Here is a 24,092-nt window from a genome sequence, read left to right as displayed (position 1 = left end):
AGTCAAACTAACTATTTGGTCAAATCATCATGAATAAACATATCACATTCGGTTAGCTCAAACACAACCATCATAGATCAAAATCATAAATCACATGTAACCATCAAAACCGAAATCATAGATCACATGTAATCATAATAAACCATAATCATAAATCACATGCATAATAAAACTGAAATAAAATATTGATACTTATCCTTTAATCAATCTTTAGCTTCTACCTTTGTCCTTATTTCGTACGCACACCAGATCAGTTGCCACACCCGACAAACACCCAATGCCTTCTCCTCAACGATGTACACATACACATAGTGTGCATCACACACATACAACCACACACGACATACAACACCATGCAATACATGCACCTATGCCTGATATATAACACAACACATACATCTATACCCTATGTACAATGCCACATAATACATGCACCTACACCTAGCATACAACACAACGCATGTACTACACAAAGTACAACACAACGAGTACACATGTCACGATACCACAACTACACAATGCACATACATAGTACAGCATGCCTGCAACAGAGCATGTACGACATGCACACAATACCACATCTACACTAGTACCATATGTACATGTACATAATACCACATATACAAAGCACCACCTACACAATGTGTGCACAACATCACATGTACACAGCACCACCTACACAACGTGTACACAACACCACATGTACATCATAACACCTGTACAACGCGTACACAACACCAGACATACAGCACTAGATTCACATGTACACGACACCACATGTACACAACACCATATGCATGACATGTACAAAGCACCACCTGCACACAACACCACATGAAAAACATGTACACGCCACTACGTGCTCATAGCACCACTTGCAGAATCATGCACAGAACACCATATGTACATAGCACCACATGTACAACATGCACACAACCCCATATGTACATAGCACAACATATACAACATGTACATAGCACTCAATGTACACAACACTGCATATCCAACATGTGCACAACACCATATGCACACAACACCGCATATCCATCATGCGCACAATTCAATATGTACACATCACCCCATATCCAACATGTACATAGCATAATCTATACACAGCACTGCATATGAAATCTTCACATAACATTATCTGTACCACCTTGTACATAAAATTGCATAACCAATAGGTATACACACTATATGTACACAACACTACATGCACACAACATCACATATGCAACATGTACAACATATGCACAACAATAGTACCACACATCCAAAACCACACTGTCTCTACCAAGCAACCTTGCTTCTAGTATCTTATCCATGCTTGTCCCAACATGTGGCAGAACACACCACTTTCGTTGATGTATCCCCCAATATAGCCTACCCATAACATAGACATAATATAATCACATAATATCAACTCATAACCACATGATACTGACCTTGTAGATTTGTCAGGACTACTCCTCCCAATTGCTTCCACATAATACCAGGAACCTCTTCATGCCATTCACCTACATAAGCAATCATTCTTCCACAAGAATTGTCCCTGATGACCCTATCGGACAATGACATAGATACATGGATACATACATACATGTACATAAATATTATCATAAACAATCATGATCCAGTCATACAATGATATGCATACATATACATACATACATATAAACATCAACATAAGATAATAACAATCTAGTCAGTCAAAGACATACATACATACATATGTACATATAAACATTAGCATAAAATAGTCATGATCCATGATGACTCTGTCATATGTGACATAAATACATACATACATGTATACACATATAAACATCATCATAATCATGATCACAACGTAATTATTAGATATCATAAGGTCAAGGTTAAGAGAATCCCCTTTATGCGTGCAACACATGCGCAACATCAAGAGCAATAGTTCCCAACATAGCAAAGGCATATGATGCCTCAAAACCATTCACCTTACCTTTCTTGATTACCTTTCCCATGATTTTCCTGTCATCATCTACTTACACCAATGGACCCAAGTAGTCCAAGTGGCTGTCATACTCTTGCCTTCAACTTCATTTATACATGACCAGTTTCATCTGAGTCATACATTGCCTACTAGATCTCATTCATCTCTCTCTGAGCTCCACTAACTTTCCTCTTTCCCAACCAATTCCCAAGGCTCAAAACTTAAAATACAAGCACAAGAAACAAACAAGAAGAAAACCAATAACAATACAACACCACAAACAAAGTGGCATGACCATGCAATGGGCATAAAAAACTGCAAATCAAGGGAAAGAAAATCACAAAAGACCAAAAAAACAAGACTAACAACAGGCACCATGACTCAATCCCCATGGTTCCCAGTGCTTCCAAAGGAAATCTCAACCTAATACTTCTTCAATATTTCATGGCAGTCTCTTTTCCATGCAATCCTCTGCATCATATGCCATGAACACATAACTATTAGTGCATAAATAAACATAACAACATACTAGTTACCTTACCGTGTGGTTCCAAGCACATTTCCTTGTAACTGTACATGCCCATGCCATCTCTTAAGGGGCTCCAATTCCCTTGACAGGTCCACCTATGACTAGAGACTAGCTAATATGCATATCAAGTACATGTTCACGAATCTAACACATATCTACATAATTCCAGACAAGATTAAGGTTAAGAAGACTCCTTGTATGCAAAGCACTCATTCGTTTTGAATTAGGGTTTCCAAACATAGCCAAAAGAATTATTTCCCAATTCCTTTCTTTGACCTTTTCCTTGTTGCAATTGAGTGTTACTATGCACTATCACATCACCCAACTATTAGTTATATAAACATATCAACTATTACCTTGTCATGCTAATACCAGGCACGTTGCCCTAAAAATACTCACACATATCAGTCTCACGTTCCAAAGATCAAGACGTCATGTATATCAATTTTAAATCAACCTTTACCAAGTCTAACAACCATGTCATACTCAACAATCAACTCACAATCATCATTCATAATACATAATGCTACAACTATCACCTACTTACACTCAAGTACATATCAACTATATCAACACATATGTATTAGTACAATCATCTTAAGACAAGATCATTGGAACACATACTCATATTATGCAATTCATCAAACATTCAACCAACTTGCAAACATACCATGTTAAATAAATCAACTAGACAACATAATAGACACCAAACACTCAAACACCAAATAGACGTCATAATCAAGCAGTCAAGCACAAATTAGATGACATAAGCAATTCCATACCTTAATGTATCTCAAGGGAGGTGATCTTGTCTGCACAATCAAACTAGATTAGCATGATATAACTTCACAACATATCAACTCAACCACAAATAAGGTCATGATATCCATAATAGTCACTAGCTAACATGTCCACATCATAAGCTCATAAACATTTATCATTCATACATAATAATCACATCTGCACAGTTAGTCTAGATTAGTATGACATAATATCACAACATATTAACTCATACTTGAATTTCATAATCCTAACCATTCACATAGACCAATCCAACTTAGTATGATACATATAACATTAAGATCTTAATGTAATAACCCTAATCATCAAGTTACTAGCATATAACAACAACAAGTTATATATCATGCTCATCAACAACATATAAATTAATCATCAAGCTAACTATCATATAACAAAAACAAGTCATATATCATGTTCATCAACAACATATAACCTAATCATCATCATATAACAACAACAAGTTAACCTATAACATACTCATCAACAACATATAACATAATCATCAAGTTATATAACATAAAACAAAAATAACAATGCATACAACCACAAGTTACCATCATTCATGTCTATCTGACACATGTGCATATGACTACATTAATCAACTATCATTTGTCATTGATGTAACCATAACATCAATAGAATGGAAGACATACACATAACCATAATGCACATAAAAATCCTTAACCTACATACTTGCATGTCCAACATACAAACCTGTATGATGACATGCTCTTGCCTTGAGGTCCAATGCTGCAACTTCACTTTAATTATCCACATCTCCTACTCTATCTCAGCCAACACATTAGCCTCATAACATACCAATATCATCATGATGACCTAATTGCATACGATTACCTCACAATGCATGTCTAACCTACCATACATGCATAACCATGACGCATGCATAACAACATATAGACACTAACATGCATAACAAATGCATATACAACTAAACACTCATGTTGACACATCCCACAATGACACGATCAACCTTCACATGGTGAAATCACTATAACCATGATCAACACCATGAAAATGCAACAAGCACATGGACTACAAGCACAAGGAACACATATGCAACCGACATGACTGCATGACCAACACACCACCCATCCAGTATGAGGGGTGAACCATGCTCTGATACCACTCTGTAACACCCTCCTCCCACATCTACCCAAGTAACTGGCCAACCGGGGTAAACATGTGATGAGAGGCTACTATGATATGATTCAACCTCCTAGGTGACTGTAAGGAAGTGGAATTGATGGAAACACATCAAATATACCTTCCACATCAGCAACAAAACTCCCAGGATCCATCTCAACCACACAGGTATCATGCCCCTGGGTATCACTGAGTTTTTAAGCTATTAAACCTTAGGATTCTCCCATGTTATGGGCATCCCAGTGTCCAGAGAGCTCTGGATGCTCCCACAAGCCTGCATGCATGCGTCCAGGGACTATTTCCAGCAAACATGTACCAGAGTCCACAAGGTTTAAGGCATTTTTCAAGCCCAAAATTCTGGCCACTTCCCAGAACTTGTTGTAACTTTTGGAATCCATTAAACACATGATGAAAAGACTAATAAACCAAAAACTAACTCCAGGACTAGGCCTGACCATCCCCAACCAAGACTGACATTTTGTTAAACACTTGGCATCAATGCAATCTACAGGTCTAGGATACAAGACAAAGCATGAATGACTAAAAAATCTTATGAGACATGACAAGAAGGATCACCACCTTCTCCCTTGAACTATTATGACATTAATTAGGTCTTGCATCCATCATTTTAATAATTACAAGTAAATACATGAAATAACCATGACATGAACTAGTCAATTAACCATGCTTATAACCAGCATAAAACCATGAGAAAAATAGTGAGATAGCAGCCATTAAATCCACATATAAATAAGCACAAAAATAAGAGAACTTAGCTTTTATTAACATAGGAAAATTCGTCCAGTTTCAGAACTTCCATGAACCACCCGACCGTATACATGGTTGAACCAATTCTTTCTTTCATCCAGTCACCCATGTGCCATATTCCAAGCATGAATGTGGGATCTCATAAAACACATCAATCCAAAACCATCCAAGGATTCCAGATGTCAACCACCTCAACCCATCTAACAGTGATCCCACCACACGGTCAGACATCACAAAACCATCATCAAATTGGTCTCTACCCAAGCCTTCCAGGGCTCCAAAGCATTTGTTCTAACCAAGGCTTTCAGTGCTAGTAACTCAACCCATAGCTTATCTGAGCTTCCAAATCATTTTTCCAACTAGGGCTTCCGGGACTAGTAACTCAACCCATCAAGGGCTTCTAGAGCGTTTTTCCAACCAAGGCTTCCAGGACTAGTAACTCAACCCAAGTTGTTATAGGGCTTCTGGAGCATTTGTCCAACCAGGGCTTCCAAGAACTAGTAACTCAACCCAAGCTAAAGGAAACATGAGAACCAACCAAAACAAAACAAAGAAATAAACACATAATTTCCATAGTTATTTAGGAAATGGCAAGGCTAGGCAAATCCACTGTCAATCCAGGAAATCCTCCATGTAAGTGACATATCATGACTAATAAACCACATGCATATTTCATGCATGCCAAAACTAGTGAGGAAGACATACATGCAACTCGGTACCTACAAGCCAAATCCATTGTAGCTGCTAATCATGTCCTCTTACGCTTTCATGCTTGTCCTTTTCCTTCTTGCTCTAAAACTCCAAGTATTCCACACTCCTACAAGGGTGCTCCAAGAAAACTCTAAGTGTCCAAGAGTATGAGAGAGAGAGAGAGAATACAAGAGAGCTCCACCAAAACCTGTCAAAATCTTACACTGACCAAGCTTGCCCACTGATCCTCAAAAGCCTTTTTGTCAATGAGGCCTCTATTTTCTTCAATTTCCATTATTTTCCTCACTTTCCTCCTCACGTGCAACTTGTGACCTTTCACCTTCCTTTTCTCCTAATTTCCATTATTTTCATAAATAAATGTGCCAAAATGCCACTTTTCCTTTCTAAAGCCTTTGCCATTGCCTTTGCCAATTTCCTTTAGCCATAATAACCAAAATTAACACCCAATAGGATTGTTTTCCCACCATTCAACTTGGAATACATGTCCCATGACCATGGTCTTATATATTTTTACATGAACTTTTAACCAGGGTTGTTACGTCCATCTTCTTCCTTTAACCTGTAAGCTATTTATTCTACAAATGTGTTTTACCAGCAGGCAACTTGACTAAGTCCCAAGTCTAGTTCTGCATCAAGGAGTCCATCTCTTCTTCCATGGATTGCTCCCACTATTTCCTATTTTCTACCTACATTACTTCTTCATATCTTTTCGGATCACTAGAACCAGTCAACAATAATAATATAATGAAGGAGAGTATCGTTCAGTGGATTTACTTATCCTGGTAGATCTTCTAACACTAGTTTCAGGTGTTTGAGGTGCATGTTGTTGTTGTGGTTATTGTTGTTGTGGCTGTTGATCATTATGATTTTCAGGCACCTTTACTTTTTTGTGATCTAATCAAGGATTGCGTATTATTTATTTTCCTTTTCCTATTTCTTTCCCTGCATCTGATCCTTATACAATACCTTTTCATTGAATATGACATATTTTCTCCTAATGTTTTTTTTTTTCATAGTGTTATAAGTGATAACCAAAATCATTAAAAACATATCCAATAAAGGTACATTATTTTATTTTTCCTCAAGCTTTGTTCTATTTTCTTTATTGATGTGGACAAAGGCTTCACAACCAAAAGTCTTTGAAAATTAGCAGTTTACCTTTTTACCTTTCCATGCCTTCTCTGGAATACCACCATCCAAGGAACTTGAAGGCCCTATGTTTATTAGATAAACAATGGTATCTAATATAATCTACCAAAAACTGTAGGGGAAATCCTGAATGCAATCTCATGCACCTTACACACTCCATGATTGTCCTGATCATCCTTTCTCACACACCATTTTCATGTGGTGTTCCTGGAACTGTCTTCTCTCTGTGAATTCCATGCTTTGAATAGTGGTTATCAAACTCTTTGATGTAGTATTTACCTCCATTGTCTGATCTGAGACACTTCAACTTCTTTCCAATCTCATTCTCAACCAAATATTTCCATTTCTTGAAAGTATCAAATAAATCAAAATTATTTTGAATACAATAAATCCAAAGTTTCCTAGTTGCATCATCAATAAAAGTAACATAATAGTGAGAGCCACCGAGAGATGATACTTGAGGAGGTCCCCATATATCTATATGAACAAGCTCTAATTTTTGGCTCTTCTTTTCCTTCCCAAATCTAATAAATCTAACTCTCTTCTAATTTTCCATACACACAATTTTCACAAAAAATCAAATCAAATTGCTTCAGACATGGCAACAAATTTCTTGAGTGGAGAATCTACCTCCCCTTCTCACTCATGTTCCCAAGCCTATGATAACATAGTGGTGTATCTTCCATTGTGGAGGTTAAATCATTAACAAAATTAGAAATGCTATTGCATAAATACAATGTACCAACTTTTTGTCCTTTTTCTATTACGAGGGCTCCTTTAGTGATCTTCTAGGTTTTGTCTATAAAAGTAATTACATAGCCTTCACCTCCCAACTTCCCTGTTGAAATAAGATTTTTCTTCATATCTGGAACATGCCTTACCTCCTTCAATAGCCATTGGTTTCCATTTTGTTTCTTTATAAAAACCTTAACCATTCCAACAATTTTATAGGGTTTATCAGCACCCAGACAAAACTATCCAAAATCTCCTTGAACAATGTCTTGAAAATGTTTCCTATCAAGTGTGGCATAGAATGAGGCCCTTGAGTCTACCACCCAAGCATATATAATATTATCTAATGAAGTAATCAAAGCATCTTGCAACACATCACATGTCACATTCACTTCATGATTGTTCTCTTGTTGTCCATCTCCTTATTTTGCCTTTTGAGATTTGCAGTATTTCTTCAGGTGTCCTTTCTTCCCACATTTATAGCACACTGTCCCTGATCTGGATTTGGATTTTCCTTTTATGGACTTGCTATGATTTCTTGGGCTCCTTCCTATTTCCATTTTTCTTCCCCTAATCTCTGCAGTCAAATCATTTCCTGATGTCTCACCGAAGATTTTCTGTTGCATTTCCTTGCTAAGGATGGCACCAACAACATCATCACACTTTAAAGTACTAGATCCCGAGATAGAGTTACTAATAGCCATAATGGCATTCCAACTATCTGGAAATGAGCACATAAATATCAAAGCCCTAACTTCATCATCAAAATTTATCCCTACAGAACTTAACTAATTGGTAACTGTGTTAAATTCATTTAAATGATCAGTAATAGATCCACCTTCTTACATCTTCATATTAAATATATGCTTCAAAAGAAATACCTTATTTGAGGTTGAGTGATTTTCATATAGTTTGTCTAATGCTGTCGTTAAACCTTTTGTTTCCATTTCCTTTGAAATGTTGAATTTCATCGACGTTGCCAAATATAGTTGTATTGTTCCTAGTGCCTTTTTGTCGAGAATCCCCCATTCTGCATCTGTAATACTCATTGGCTTCTTTGATTTTCTGTTCAATGGTAGGTACAAATATTTTTTATACATATAATCTTCAATCTACATCTTCCACAGGTGGTATTTTTGGTCATCAAATTTCTTGACCCTAAACCTACCATCTTCTACCATTGCTCCCACTCGAACTAGTAACCCTTATCTCCTTCGAGTTTATCATCCAAATAAACCTTCAGCTCTGATACTAGTTGTTAGAAATTAATTAACAGGGAAATGAAATACACAAAATATTGCAGAAACACAAATAAAGAAATGCATAGAACAAGAAAGACATAGATATACATGGTTCACCCAATTTTGGGCTACATCCATGGAGAAACAGTGAGTCCTTCCTTTTATATTATCCAGCAAAATGAAGAGATACAACCTACAACGGATCTGATATAATTTCCTCTTTGCTCTCACAATGTGTCCTCTCTCTTCCTCGCTCAAAGTAATAATATACATTCTTAATACAATTCCCTCATATGAACCGGCAGTTTCCTTCTAGGGAAAAAAAAACCCTAAATTAAACATAAATTCTTCTGTCAGATCATTCGCCTAATGAACAACAAAGATTGACTACGAAATTACAATATTTTACGATGTAATTTTTCATCTACTTTTAACTTCGGGGGGGGGGGATCCAAACATGCAGTTGACCCCCCTAGACCCCCCAGGAAGAAATAGTTGGGGGGGCAAGCCCCTCCACACCCCCCACCATTGGGGATAGGGATCCAAACACGGCTGAAACAAGACCTTTGAATCAAGAAGATAATCAAGCTCCACATCCAACATATCAGATAGGTTTTTGGTACCTCTTAGGAGGATAGCTAGGGTTGTGATATGCTACCATGAGAAATAGGCTCAGCAAGAGTAGAGGATAGATGATAGCCATCGGGTTTCAGTGCCAGGCTTAGTGAAGCCATTTTGTATAAAACACCCAAGCTTTGGGAATTTTTTGGATGTACAAGACCTGAAATAATCTATAGATATATACAAATATATTTTGGAGTTTTTCGGGTTATTTGATGGTTTTAATGTAAATTTTTCAATGAAAATGTACACATATGCATGTGACTAACATAATGTGAAATATGCCAATCTAATACATAATTCTCTAATAAATCAGCGAATGCATTAGATTTTCTTGGAATATGTTCATAAGTAAGATACTTGAAATTACGTTCCAGAAGCCTAACTCTTAAAAAATGACACAATAAATTTGTATTATGAATATGATAATGATTGTTCAAATGCATAACAACAAGCTGGGAATCTAACATGATCACTAAATTTGAAATGCTGATATATATAGCCTTCGTAAGGAGTTCAATGGCATACATATACTCAACAATATTGTTAGTATCCAAGGAATACCCCTCTAGAACTAAGTAGCTCTAACTCAGGTGTGTAAATTACCCAAGAAACTGATGCAATGTGTCATGTGTGACGACTGGCACCATCCACATGTTTGATGTATGGCAAGAGTGAAGTTGACATATGTGCAAAAAGATAAACATGTATGAGACAAATAGATAAATATAGCCAAAATCAATCAAGCAAACCAAATAGAAACAAAACTTATATACATAAAATTACAAAGCATATTCTTAGTTTAGCACTAGGCATAATACATTTTTAGATAGAGCCTGTTGCGGGGCTCAGCAAGTGGATTCCTTCACAATCTTGAAGTTCATAGTATCCTTTAGAAATAACCTTAGTGACAATGTATGGATTGTTCCATAATGGTTGAAGTGTTCTTGCCCCCAAGAGGTCGTGTTTTTTTATCGTAAACTAAAATAAGATCATCGTCTTGGTAGGAACAAAGCTTAACTCATTTGTCATATTGATCCTTAACTTGGAATTTTTGCAATTTGGGAGCTAATGCAACATCTCTACGAGTCTCATCCAAATGATTTAGCGAAAGCAAGAATTCCTCTTGGGCGGTAGTACTGGGTAGGAGTTCAACAACGAGTTTGGGCGATGGGATCTCACACTGAATTGGAAGAATTTCTTCTAGATTGTAAACAAGATGAAATGATGTGAACTTTGTAGTAGTCTTAACTAATGTTCGATATGCCCAAAGTGCAGGATATAACATTATCTGCCAACTTGTCGTGTGATTTCCTACTAATCGGTTGTTCATGGTCTTTAGGATGCCATTAACAACTTCGACTTGGCCATTGGTATGTGGGTAGTAGGGATATGAATGATCTTGGTGAAAACCAAGCATAGAGGTTAAGTTTGACATCATGTGATTCTAGAAATGTGATCAATGCTCTGTGACAATTATGTGGGGCACACCAAAGTGGTGGATTACCTGATTAAATAGGAATAATGTGGAAGTATCACCATCAACCTTATAAGTAGAAATGGCTTCCTCCCATTTCGTGAAGTTGTTGACAACAACAACGATGTGACCATGACCATTAGCTGAAGTGGGATTGCAAGTGATGAAGTTTATTCCCCATTTAGAGAAAGGACTGATAGTAACTACCAGGTGTAGGAGGGAAGGGGCCATGCACATTTTATTTTTATAGATTTGACAAGGGTGACACTGTTGGATTTTCATGATACAATATTTAAACAAATTCGAGCAGTCATATCCTATGCATAAGATTTTTTGGGCAGCAGCCATGCCCGAAACATGACCGCCACATGCCCAAGAATCATAGTCATTAAGAACATGTTCCTCTTTGTCATGTGTGAGACAACATTGAATAATTTAGTCAACGCCATTATGATACATGGTATCATTTAGCACTAAGTAGTGCTTCACTTCATGGCAGATGCGATGACAGTCATCTTTCAATAGATTTGGGAAAAATCACTGGGTTTGAAGATACGCAAGGATATCTTTGTACCATGGGTCAAAAAGTCAACCCGATAAACTGATTCGTCTAGCATGGGATCATGGGATACCTCATCTGTGTCGAATCTAGGAGGATCTATCAAGAGCTATGCGAAAATGAAAGACTCTTTTGACTTAGTTGTGGTGAAGGGGAAATCAAATTATTGGAGGATAACTATCCACTTGGAATACTTACCTCCAATAATCTGACGAGACAAAATATGTCTCACAGGGTTCTCCAGGGCAACGAAAGTATTTTAACATAGAAGAATGTAATGTCAAAAGCGTTTGATAGAAAAAACTACTACCAACGAAAGTTTCTCCACTTGTGAATACCTAAGTTTGGGCCTGGATACAACTTTCGAAAGGTAATATATCACATGCTCACTATGATTGTCATATTCTTGAACTAGAACCATGCCAATGGAGGATGGTGAGGCTATGAGGTATAATAAATGTTTGTGCAAGTAGTCAAGAGGACTCACAAGTGAGGCTGAAGTAAGACATTTTTTCAAGGTGTCAAAGTATTTTTTATCTTTATCGTCCCACAAGAAAGGAACTTCTTTCTTCAGTAAGTGCATGAAACCTTTTGTTAATTCAGGATAGTTGACAACGAAGCATCGTAATAAGTTTTCCTTCCCTTGCAAACTTTGGAGTTGAGAAATGGATTGAGGTGGGGGAAATTCAATAATCACCTTAATATTTCTAGAATCACCCATATCTTGTGCTTCGATACAATGAATCCAAGAAAACATCCAGATTCAACAAAGAAAATGCTCTTTTCTCGATTCAGATGAATGTGGTAGAACTGACACCTAAGAAATATAGCTCGAAGATGAGATTGGTGTTGCACCCGATGCTTGGAGTGAGTAGGGAGGTCACCCAAATACATCTGAATGGCATGTTCGATATCATGAAAATCGTTGTCCATCGCCCTCTAAAAAGTGGTGCCTATATTCTTAAGTTCGAACAGAAGTTTGTTGTAGGAAAAAGTACCCCAAGGACAGATAAAGGTGGTTTTATGTTGATCATTCTGTTTGACAATGATCTGGTTGTAACCTAAGAATCCATCCAGAAAATGATTCACATCCAGCACAATTGTCAATAATTTGGTCAATGAACGAGGTAGGATAATTATCTTTGGGACAAGTAACATTCATATCGTGGTAATAAGCGCATACTTGGATGGTTCCTTGTTTTTTTTCAACGGGAACTACGTTAGATACCCATTCTATTAGCGCAACAGGATAGATAAAACCAACTTTGATAGCTTTTCAACTTTTGTATTGATGGTAGTTGTCTTTTGAGGGTCGAATGGTCGAAGTCTTTGTCGGATGGGCTTGGAATCCACGTAACTCTTGACGAAAGATGGATCTATGTCAATAATTTCCTCATAACACCAAGTAAATAACATCGTGGAATTCCTTAAATAGGCAGGTGAAGCTTGCAATTTCCTCGGGAATGTAATCAACTCCATTTTGAATGTTTTCTACAACACCTATCTTGATCGAGATGTTGTTAAGTAAATTATTCAAGATATTACCTAAGTTACCTTATGCATCCATCTCATGAATAGTCATGTATGTGGGAGGGGGGACGATCTATGTGTTGGGCAAGGAATCCCCCCGAGGCATGTTTTGAACTCAAAGCCCATGTTTTGACTGAATAAAGTTGTAAAGCCCTGCGAATTGCAGGCACGGAAGTATGTTAGAGTCATAGGGTTGTCCACCCTAGTTTTGGATGTAATGTTAGCCTACCCATGGTATGCGGACCATGGGATTGTATAAATAGAGCGAGGCTCTAAATGTAAAAGACAACCAATGGAGAATAGAATGGCATAGAAGAATAGAAAAGTCTAAAGTGATTGAGTCTCAAGTGTAAAGTGTGTCTTGGGTCATAGAGTAGGAGAAGGATCTGCAGCTGAGTGCGCAGAGGCCTGGAAGTCCACAGCTAAGTGCGCGGACACCTACAGCTGAGCACGCGGGGCGAAGTCAAGTCTGTAACCAAAGAAGAGAATAATAAAGAGAAGTTTCATCCAAATTCTGTATTTGTTCTTGAGTTATTACATGTTTGATATCAATTGCAAATATATTGTTTATATACTGCGCGGACCTATATGGATGATTTATATTGCTAAGTATAACTTAACGCATACAAGTAGGCTAAGTTAAATCAACTAACAGTGGAATACTAGTAAGGGCTTGGGTAATAACAACGTTTGGCCCCTGAGTAGGTTTGCGCGAAGGTAACATCTTAGGCTGCGAGGTACGGGTAAGTGTGCATAGTGACATGCGTGCAAGGTCAAACCACAGACCACTTGAATTCATCAGACATCTCCAGGGTGCAGAAACCTAGTTCTAGCACCCCCCCATAATACTTCGGGTGAGACCTCAGTCCGCGCTCCATGGACTGTTTCCAAAAGGGCAAGTAGTACCAGGATTTGTTTGACTAACTCACCTCTGAACCTAGGTTAGGCCCCAACAAGTGGTTCTGTTGCCGGGACCGGGATCTGCATAAGGGATGTCTAATGTTGTGTCATTGGAATCCGACAAAGAAAGAAATTGAAGGGTGGTTGGACAGAAAAATTCACGAGTTCGCGACGCAGGAAAATAGGAATCTATGAGTGTCGAAGGAATAGTGGTTAGAGCACTACTTATATATAGAAATCCATGAAATTTTCTTTACATCCTTCCCCTCTGAGTTGTATGAGTGGATCGCGAAGCTAGCAAACAGTCAGGGAAGGTGTAGGCTCAACAAACCTATTGTGTGGACTCTAGAGTTGGTGTGCAAACTAGGAGCATCAGAAGATAAGATCGTGCACATTGTGGACCATTAGCTCAATCGAATTATAGGATGGTTTATCACCGAATTCGCAGTAGACATGTCAGTCAGCTATAGCGAGGCGAAATGGCGCTTCCTCAAAGGACCGCGAGGTAAGTACATTATCTCTGGACACTTGGATTAAAATGTTACTGTGTGAAAAGTGGGTTATGCGAATAAATTGATGTTTGGGGCTACGCGAAGTGGTAGGATCTATAAAAATGAAGGTAGCGCAGAAATAGAAACTAGCCCCTTGATTTCACCTCGGCGAGAAAGCGAGGAAGAGCTCACGAAAGTTTCACCAAGACGTGCGATCAGTCTGATAAGGAAGTGAATTCTGCACATACCACCCCCACCCACACCTCCGCCAATTTCACCATCTTCACCCCCATCCTCACCCACACCACCTCCGCCACCACCACAGTTCAATATGGTGAGTGCGATAAAATTGTTGGTGTTCAAAGGAGTAGGGAATGAATATCCGGACCAATTTTGGTTCATGGTAAACGCTGTATGTGAAGCGCAAGGAGTCACGGATGACAACATAAAGAAGGCAATGCTGGTAATCACGTTATAGGATCATGCACTAATGTGGTACATTAAGCATTCTAATGGCCATCCAAACGTGGGGATCACAGATATCCAGGCTGCGCTGAACAGGGAATTTAGCAGGCCAAAATCGAAGACGCAGTCGATTATCGGGTTTAATTAAATCGCGATGCTTCCAGGCGAGACCCCCTGGGAGCTGGATCAGAGACTGAAGGGTATGATTCACGAAGCCAACATGACCTTGACGGATGGGCAGCACCGCGCATGGTTTGTAGCGTCACTAACGTCGCATCTAAGGACTGCGTTGTCACAACAAAAGCTATCTACTCAGGCCAAAGCCTTGGAGATTGCAATGAGACTGCATGAGACCCCAATACAAGATCCTAGCCTGGGAGTGCAACAGATCCACACATAGTTGAAAAACTTGTGTCTCAAGATGCAGAGCTTGAAACAAGATAGGACAGCTCGCCCAGAAGCACATGAGGAGGTATGGTGCATAAAATGTAAAGGCCAGGGACATGACAAGGACCATTGTCCAGTCTTCGCGAACTACCTAGCGGGAGGAGGACCAATGCCCCTAAGACCAGAGGCATAGGCAGGCCCAAGCGCGGCACCTACGTTATGGAGCGCGATTTTTCAGATAGGAGGGAACCATGCTACAGATAATTGCCACCTATTACAGAAGTATACACAGACATCCCAGCAATTGTTTTGTAATTTCTGTAGGTCGGTAGGCCATGATGAGCGCACCTGTAGAAGTTATGAATTGATGATGGATCAAACTCCTACCTATAGAGTTCAGACCGAAACACGAGCCCTCGATCAAAATGCAGGGATGGCACGCACTGGATTTCAAGGGCGCGGACGAGGTCGAGGTGGAATGGGACTAGGAAGGGGTTGCAGACAGCTGATTTGTTACAATTGCGGAGGGCCAAGGCATTATGCCCACGATTGTACAAATCCGACAAGAGCATCATGTTTATATTGTACCCAGTTTGATCATGAGACGGAGGACTACCCCACACTGATAGCAAGGTTGCGCGATAAAGGAATACTCCAGCCTCCCCCAACTCAGAACCTGCAAATGATGAGGTCTGAGCCACGCAAGGAGGACCTGAATGTAAACATCATGCTCCGAAGTGATATCACGATAGGAGATGACAAAGGTAAGTAGCTAGAAGAAAGTGCCTGGGTTCGCAAGGCTCCAACAAAGGAACTAGAGTTTGATTTGGAGCGCGCGAAGGAGACATTCATGGAAGCTAAGAAGAGCTTCACAAAGGCCTCCACTTTAGGTAGTAAAGACAAACTAGAACCAGAGATGGACCCATCAATGCTTACTACCTTTTTGGAGACATGCATGAAGCTGCTACACAACAGCAAGGCTGTGAAGGGATTGCAAGAACTCATCACTAGATGTGCTAGATCAGGGGAACCGCACATAGTCTGGAAGCTCGAGAAGCACACGACGTAAACAGGAAGGGAGATGAGATTGACTGCGCAAATCAGGGAATATGAAATGGATCAAGTGATTCTGAATTTATGATCGGACGCGAACATACTACCAAAGAAGACATGGGAAAGCATGGGTAGGCCCGCATTGCAATGGTCTCCTATTCAATTGAGAATGGCGAACCAGCAAAATATCCTACCGATGGGGAGATTCCAGGGAATAATAGTAGACATTGAAGGTGCGAGCGCACTTGTAGATTTCGAAGTGATAGAGATTATTGATGACAACAATCCTTATCCCGCGCTACTGGGAATAGATTGGGCCATTGATATGAACAAAGTGATAAATCTAAAGAAGCGTAAGATGATTTTTGAAAAAAGGTCATTGCGCGTAGTGGTACCTTTAGACCCTGCGGAAGGATCGCGCTACACAGAGCCAGTGTGTGACGACGAGAGCGATGACGATATAGACTGTATCTACAAGATAACCACTCGGGAACAGGAATGGGTGAATCCTACAGCAGATGGCAGGATTTTGTGGGAGCACGAAAGCTCCTGCACATCAGATTCGAATGAGGAAATAGAATGATGGCAGAATCGGTTGCACGAGGTAACCACACTCAATTGCAACATGATGATAAAGTCACTACACCGTGTAGCAACTTTAGCAAGAGAACTACCTATGTCTGCTGGACTGACTGCGGTAGATGATTTCCTGAACAAATTTGAAAGAGAAGTACTGGAACAGCAGCATTTCAATGCTCTAAGATGGCCACTACGCGCTATGCCTGCAAGATGGTGGGGTATGCACCAACAGAATTTTGAGGGCTGGTGCAAATGCAGAAGGGTGATTTTTATACAGTTTGGAAAGCCTCAGTTGTGGATGGAAGCCGGGTATGATGGATGAAACAACCTGCACACCCACCTTTCCAGATGGGTATAGCCATATGGTACGCAACCTGCACGAACGTACATCGTCCTCACGATAGTAAACGGGAACAACAAGAAGAAGTGGGCAAGATGAGGGCGTGAACAACAAAGTATGATAAGACCAAGCGCGCCAAAGATCATCTGCGAGGAAGCCTTTGAAAAGGTGTGTGAAGTGCTAAACACGGTCCACCATGCGAGACGCACTAACTACGATCTGCATGTACCAACGGTTCTATGGGTTTATAGGACCATGTGCAAAAACCTGACCATGCGAGCACTTCCGATGCTGAAGTCTGAAGCAGACGCTGTAATCCCTATGGAGCATGCAAAGCCTAGTCCACGCATAGCAGCACCCGTAGATACAATGACCCGCAAAGCCCGGAACGGAGGAATCATACAACCACGCGAAATATAACACATAGAACTTGAGAAAGAAATCTGACGGGGAAACTTTAGACTCCGTGAACTTGAAAAAGAAAGGGTATGATTAAGGAAGAAAAGCACTATGATGGACGTGGAGGTCAAGAAGCTGGAGGATGAGATAAAGGAAGTGTTTTTTGAAGAACCTAGGATGGTAAGGCAAGGTGCGTACAATCATACTGACAAGTTTGAGAACTATCACCGTGAATTGGTTAGTTTGTTGCCTTTGCTTAGACCGCATATCGCCAAACGTAGTGGCTAGGGTAGCGTGTTGCAAGTGGTAAAGTGCGCAATGCCGACCACAACAATGGAACGTGGGGATTCTCCGTGAACCACGGTGGAGGAAGGAATGGAGCCCCATATGGGTGGTGCGACCACCTGACTAACTACAGGAAGGACAGTGTTAGCTCTCCAGGCAGTTGAAAGGAAGCGCGGGACTATAAACTATTCTACCCAGGAGCTGTGCGATATTGAGGATGTGCGCAACAGCAGAGCGTCACAGGGTCCGTGCCCGCGCATGGAGGGTTGAGCTGCCATGTGGGTTGGTCAAAAAGTGACCGTTGAAGTCACTATTTGAGGCCAAATGGAGCGGGCAGCGGGCATTTAAGACATGATTTATGGGTAAGATTTGGGAAAATCTACCGCTAAGAAAGAATTAATGGAACGGAATTGGGGGGAACGTTCAAATTCAAATTCAAAAGGCACTATCAAACACAAAGGGCTGCCTAGCAAATAACACTTGGTCATTTGAGAATTGAGCGATTGAGCAGAGTACTGAGCATTGAGAGTTGAGCGATAATTGAAACCCTAAGTTCACAAGTGATAGAATACAACCTAGATACGATGAAAGCAACTAAGGATGGTTTGGGAATTGAAGAGGTAACCATCGACAAGGCCGTACAGACCCTAATGGTGGAGGATGTTCCAGAAGGCACCGAAGTTGTGGCAGAAATCCACAAATCACCGCGAACGCCAAGGCCCAAGAAAGATAAACATAGAACAGCTCAGCTTGCAGCATGACAAATTGGTGTCGAAGAATCAACAACTGGAGCAGGTGGTCGATGACACTTGTAGACGTGTCCCGTAGTTGGCCATCCTGGCAGATCTACCAGTAGAGGTGCAGATCCACAGGTTGGCAACCTGAGTCCACGAGGCTAGGGAGGAAACGACTAAGGTTCAGCTAGAGTTGAATCTTCAAATCGTCGAGCTGCGGTTAAAGGCACAGCCTTCCACTCCCCCGGGAGTTAGAGAACAACGCGCTAGTGCTATTGCAACGAGACTAGAAGAAATCGAGGGTGCAATGAAGGACTGTACTACTTTTTTGGAGCAAGCACTTGAGGTCCTCACAACTCTGCAGGAGGACCCCAACATCCAGCGCTTGGAGACAGAGGCGCGAGAACTCCAGCAACAATACGATAGTGTCCGAGGAACTGCGCAGATAGTAGTCCTCACTCAGCAGCTTGCGAGGATGCAACAAGCAAATGCACTGAAGGAGCAGGGGGATGCGGTGTGACACAAAGAGGAAGTTCTCGAATCATGTGTCCAGCTGTGGATCGACGAGGCTTTCACTATCACGGCAAACATTAAAGGAAATCTCGCGCATATACAGGGGATGCACACGTTAATGTAGAGAAGCACCCCAGACACAGAGGTCCCAAAATAGAGGATGCAATAGATTCAGCAAGCAGCGACTCAGTGCGTTGCCGACATCAGCGTAGTGCGAGGACAGTTGGAGGAACTCCGTGACAAGATCATCATGCCAATAGAGTGACTCAAGGGCGAGTCACAATGTTTGTGTTGGGGGCATGTTGGGCATGGAATCCCCCCGAGGCATGTTTTGGGGCTCAAAGCCCATGTTTTGACCGAATAATGTTGTAAAGGCTCGCGAATTGCGGGCGTGGAAGTATGTTAGAGTCATAGGGTTGTTTGCCCTAGTTTTGGATGTAATGTTGGCCTACCTAGAAGTCCGCAACTGAGTGTGCAGACCCCTACAGTTGAGTGCGTAGGGCGAAGTTGAGTCTATAACCAAAAAAGAGAATAATAAAGAGAACTTTTATCCAAATTCTGTATCTGTTCTTGAGTTATTACATGTTTGATATCAATTGCAAATATATTGTTTATCTACTGTGTACACCTGTATGGATGATCTATATTGCTAAGTATAACATAACACATACAAGTAGGCTAAGTTAAATCAACTAACAGCAAAATACTAGTAAGGGCTTGGGTAATAACAACGTTCAGCCCCCAAGTAGGGTTGCACGAAGGCAGCATCTCAGGCTGCGAGGTATGGGTAAGTGTGCATAGTGACGTGCGCGCATGGTCGAACCGCAGACCACTTGAACTCATCAGACATCTCCAGGTTGCGGAACCTGGTTCTAGCACCCTCCCATACTACTTCAAGTAAGACCTCAGTCCGCGCTCCGTGGACTATTGCCGAAAGGGCCAGTAGTACCAGGATTTGTTTGGCTAAATCATCTCTAAACCTGGGTCAGACCCCAACAAGCCAACACTATGTTCAAGCTAGATGGGTAGGAGACTATGTGGTGATGAAAATCATCCCAAGGCCACTCGTATAGAGACATGATCTCCATGATAGCTACATTTGAAGGTAAGACTTCATTAAGGAAATTAGTAGAGGGAGAAGCAATGGAATAACTAGAGTTATTGTTGGTTGTAACCAAAGAAGACAGAGAGTCAGATGCATACTAAATAGCCTCATAAGCAAGTTCCACGGGTGACAGCAACATCCGTTCTCTGTATGAATTAATGGGAGAAGGGATTGGTAGGATCCAAGGATCTGTTGGGCCATTCAAAACAATAAAGACCATTGATAAGGTCAGTGGAACCTCGGGTGGAGGGAGAGGAAAAAAACCTAAGAGCGGGGAACCCTTCAAAAGATTGGTACCAACATTGACATAAGAGTCAGGTATTCCACCCACTAAAGGAACATTGTCGTTGGGTAACAAGTTAAAATCAAGGGTACATAATGAAAATTGATCCTTAGTTACAATTTCCCCATCCAAAGGAAAAAGGATGAGCGAAGACCAATGAAACAATGGTAGTCATAGCATAGGTCCAATTGTGCCCCAAAAGAATATTGTAGTCAAGATGGTGATATACAACTTTGATGTCCACCGTTATAGTTTTCCTAACAAGAGTGATTGGGTAGCTAGCAAGATATCCCTTTGGGATGAAAGTTGGCCATCAAAATCTTTAAGGTAAATTGACAGTGGTGAAAGAGTGGGTGAACCCAAGGCGAACCAACAGGAAGTAGCCATGACACAGGTGGATGCACCATCATCAATCATGGTGTGGTGAATGGCTTTTCCTTTTGTCATAAATTTCACCTGAAATGAAAGTTGATGGAAGAGGTGAGGTTTACTTTTATCCATGTCAAAAATTCTTAGATTGGAATCCTAAGGATCGATCCCACCTATGGCCAAAAGCCAAGCTTGTCGTTGTGTTGGGAAACTTTGTAATACTTTGAGTGCCGACATAGTAGATGACACTTGCGCCAGATCCTCTACAATATTGTATTTTTGGGAAGCACGAGAAGATGGATTATTTGTCATATGAAGAAGTTTCCCTCTTTTAGGAAGATTCACGAGGTCAGCAACAAGCCTTTCGATATGTAGATCATTGGGAAGTAGTGGATTGGACATCGAAGCAGTTTCCAAAGCGTTTGGGCATGATTTCCATAGTTTTCGGTTCGTGTTTTCTAACCAACTGTGTCAAAGGTGTAAATAGTTGAATATCTTTCTCCAAAAGGAGGGGGATGTGAAATGTCATTTCCCCCTTGCGAAGGTGCTAGTGGGCTCGATACAAGATGTTGCTACTATTTTTGATCTAGAAAAGGGTTATTAAGGACTACAGGGGTCCGACCAGTGTCCTTTTGCACAAGGAAGTTTGTGCACTCTTGGATATGAGGACATTTATAGGTTAAATGGTCCTTAGTGCATATATTGCAAGGGAACTTGACATATTTCTCCTTTCCTCTCTTAGATTAGCATTAACAGGGGATTTTTGATTTGGGTTGTTCTGGGTCATTTATAACTCCTCAGAGGGAGAGGTCTTCTTCTTATTCTTCTTGTTCTTACCACTAGGTTTTTTTGTAGACTGCACAGAGTTGATCGTAGTGGTCAAAGGAGAAGCAAATTGGGTAGTATGAATAGCATCGACAGTAATAGAGAATTGGGCAACTTTCCAACTCAATTATTTTACAACAAATCTAGTGGTAGTGTCGATGATACCATCAACATGAGCAGTGGGCTGCTAAGTAGTGGGAGCATTGGAAGTTCTAGGGGCATTAGGGCTCAAATCATAAAGCATGCCTGATGTAAATAAATCAGATTTAAACATTGGGCATGTCGAATAGATTGATCTTCAGTAACCACGCTAGACATGGAAATGTACTTTGTGATGGGAGGTAGAAGATACTTGCAGAACCATTCTACTAAGAGGTAATCCAGAATTGTGCCCTTGACTAGCCTCCTTCGGCATATCCATTCATGGATATGATCATAGATGTGAGTGGAGGTTTCTTGGTGCAATGTAGTTAGAAGTTCCATTATGGTTTCATAGCGGATAAGTAACTCAAAGTGCTTTAGGAATTCCATGACAAGGGTGTTGAAGTTATTCACTAAATCTTTTGGTATCTCAATGTACCATTTGGTTTCATTTATAGTCAAGGTGCAGGGGAAGAGTCTGAGCCAGATACTATAATCAATTATGGAGTTTGATACACACCAAAGGTGGTAAGTTGTGACGGATGTCTCTGGGTCATCTCCATGTTTGCCTTCAAACTTCAAAATGTTTGCAAGAATTTTATGTGGGATCAGAGGCCAAAGAAAGTTATGGTTGATGGGGGCATTCATTAACTTGTATAAAGTATCCAAGAAGGAAAAAGGTGCAGGTTCCTCTGAATCAAAGCAAGGCGAAGAAAGATGACTTAAGGGACCAGAAAGCACCCCCATCAACTGGTTTCTAGTAGGGTATGCAAGTTGAAATAAATAGTATTTTCCCAGTGGTGTAGGTGGTGTTGTATAAAGTGATGGGCCATAAGGAACACTCCCATATTGAGGGGTATTACCATAGAATGGGTTATCCCAGGGATAGGATTTTCCCCCTTGATTCAATGGTTGTTGAGCAGGGAGGCCCCAAATAGATGCAACAGGACTGGGGTGAGGGACACGGCTAGCCACATAAGGCACAGTGGGTGCAGGACCACCATTGGCACTATGACCACCAAAAGGAAAAATATCAATCAAATAAGGACTAGATTGTACCATACAATGTATAGGGATTGTCATGCCCTAAATGGGTATGTGCATGTTTGAAACATTTCCCCGAGTCGTAATTATCTGGGGGTTAGAACTTATCAAAGGATTTCAACCAAATGGATCGTTGAAGGTATTCATACTAACAACACATATGGGGGTGATAGCATAAGGTCCAGGACTAACACAAAAGGGGTAGAGACACAAAGGTGTTGAGCTCTACCCCTAGCAAGTGTAGTTGGCATGCCTAGACTAGGAATACTCTGAATAGTAGGATAACTAATCAACTATGTTCAACTGGTTGTAGGCAAGGGAAGAGGCAGTGGCACAAAGTTATCCACAAAGGACCACAACTAGCTAGTAGTCATCAAGACTTTGGTAGTGGAAACTAATCATGACATAATAGGAAAGGGTGTAACCTGAACCAAAACAAGCCCAAGAGGGTCAGTGCGTGGAGGATTAAAATGAGGCAAGACACCTTCAGTAAAGAAGTCCTCTGGTAAAAGATACTCTTGGGAAGTACTGTATGATGTGGTGTTTGACACTAGATACTAATTACCTTGTGTAGCGAGGGAATCTAATTCACTTGAAATTTCCTCCATCATCAATGGAGGAAGACCTTGTTATCACTAAGATAGATGACAAGGGCCCAAGGTAGCCACAATGAATGATATATTTTAACAAAATTTTAAATTAACATTGATATATATATTAGTCTCAGAAGCAAAGAGAACACACATAAAAAATCAAAACAACTCTAAAAGAGATCAGCAAGCAACCAAGCAAAACTTTGTATGATAACCACAACCAGTTGGAGATGAAACCCAATATTGAAGGGATATAAGAGAGATTTGGTCTAATGTAAAATCTACGACTACTCCTAAGCTTCACCCAAACCTCAGTAAGAAGGGGCGAAGCACTC

Source organism: Pinus tabuliformis, chromosome 2_2 (genome assembly GCF_031772625.1).
Source record: "Pinus tabuliformis cultivar Carrire ecotype Pingquan chromosome 2_2, CPIR1, whole genome shotgun sequence".
Lineage (NCBI taxonomy): Eukaryota > Viridiplantae > Streptophyta > Pinopsida > Pinales > Pinaceae > Pinus > Pinus tabuliformis.
The sequence above is the reverse complement of the archived record's forward strand: the minus strand, read 5'-3'. Positions refer to the sequence as shown.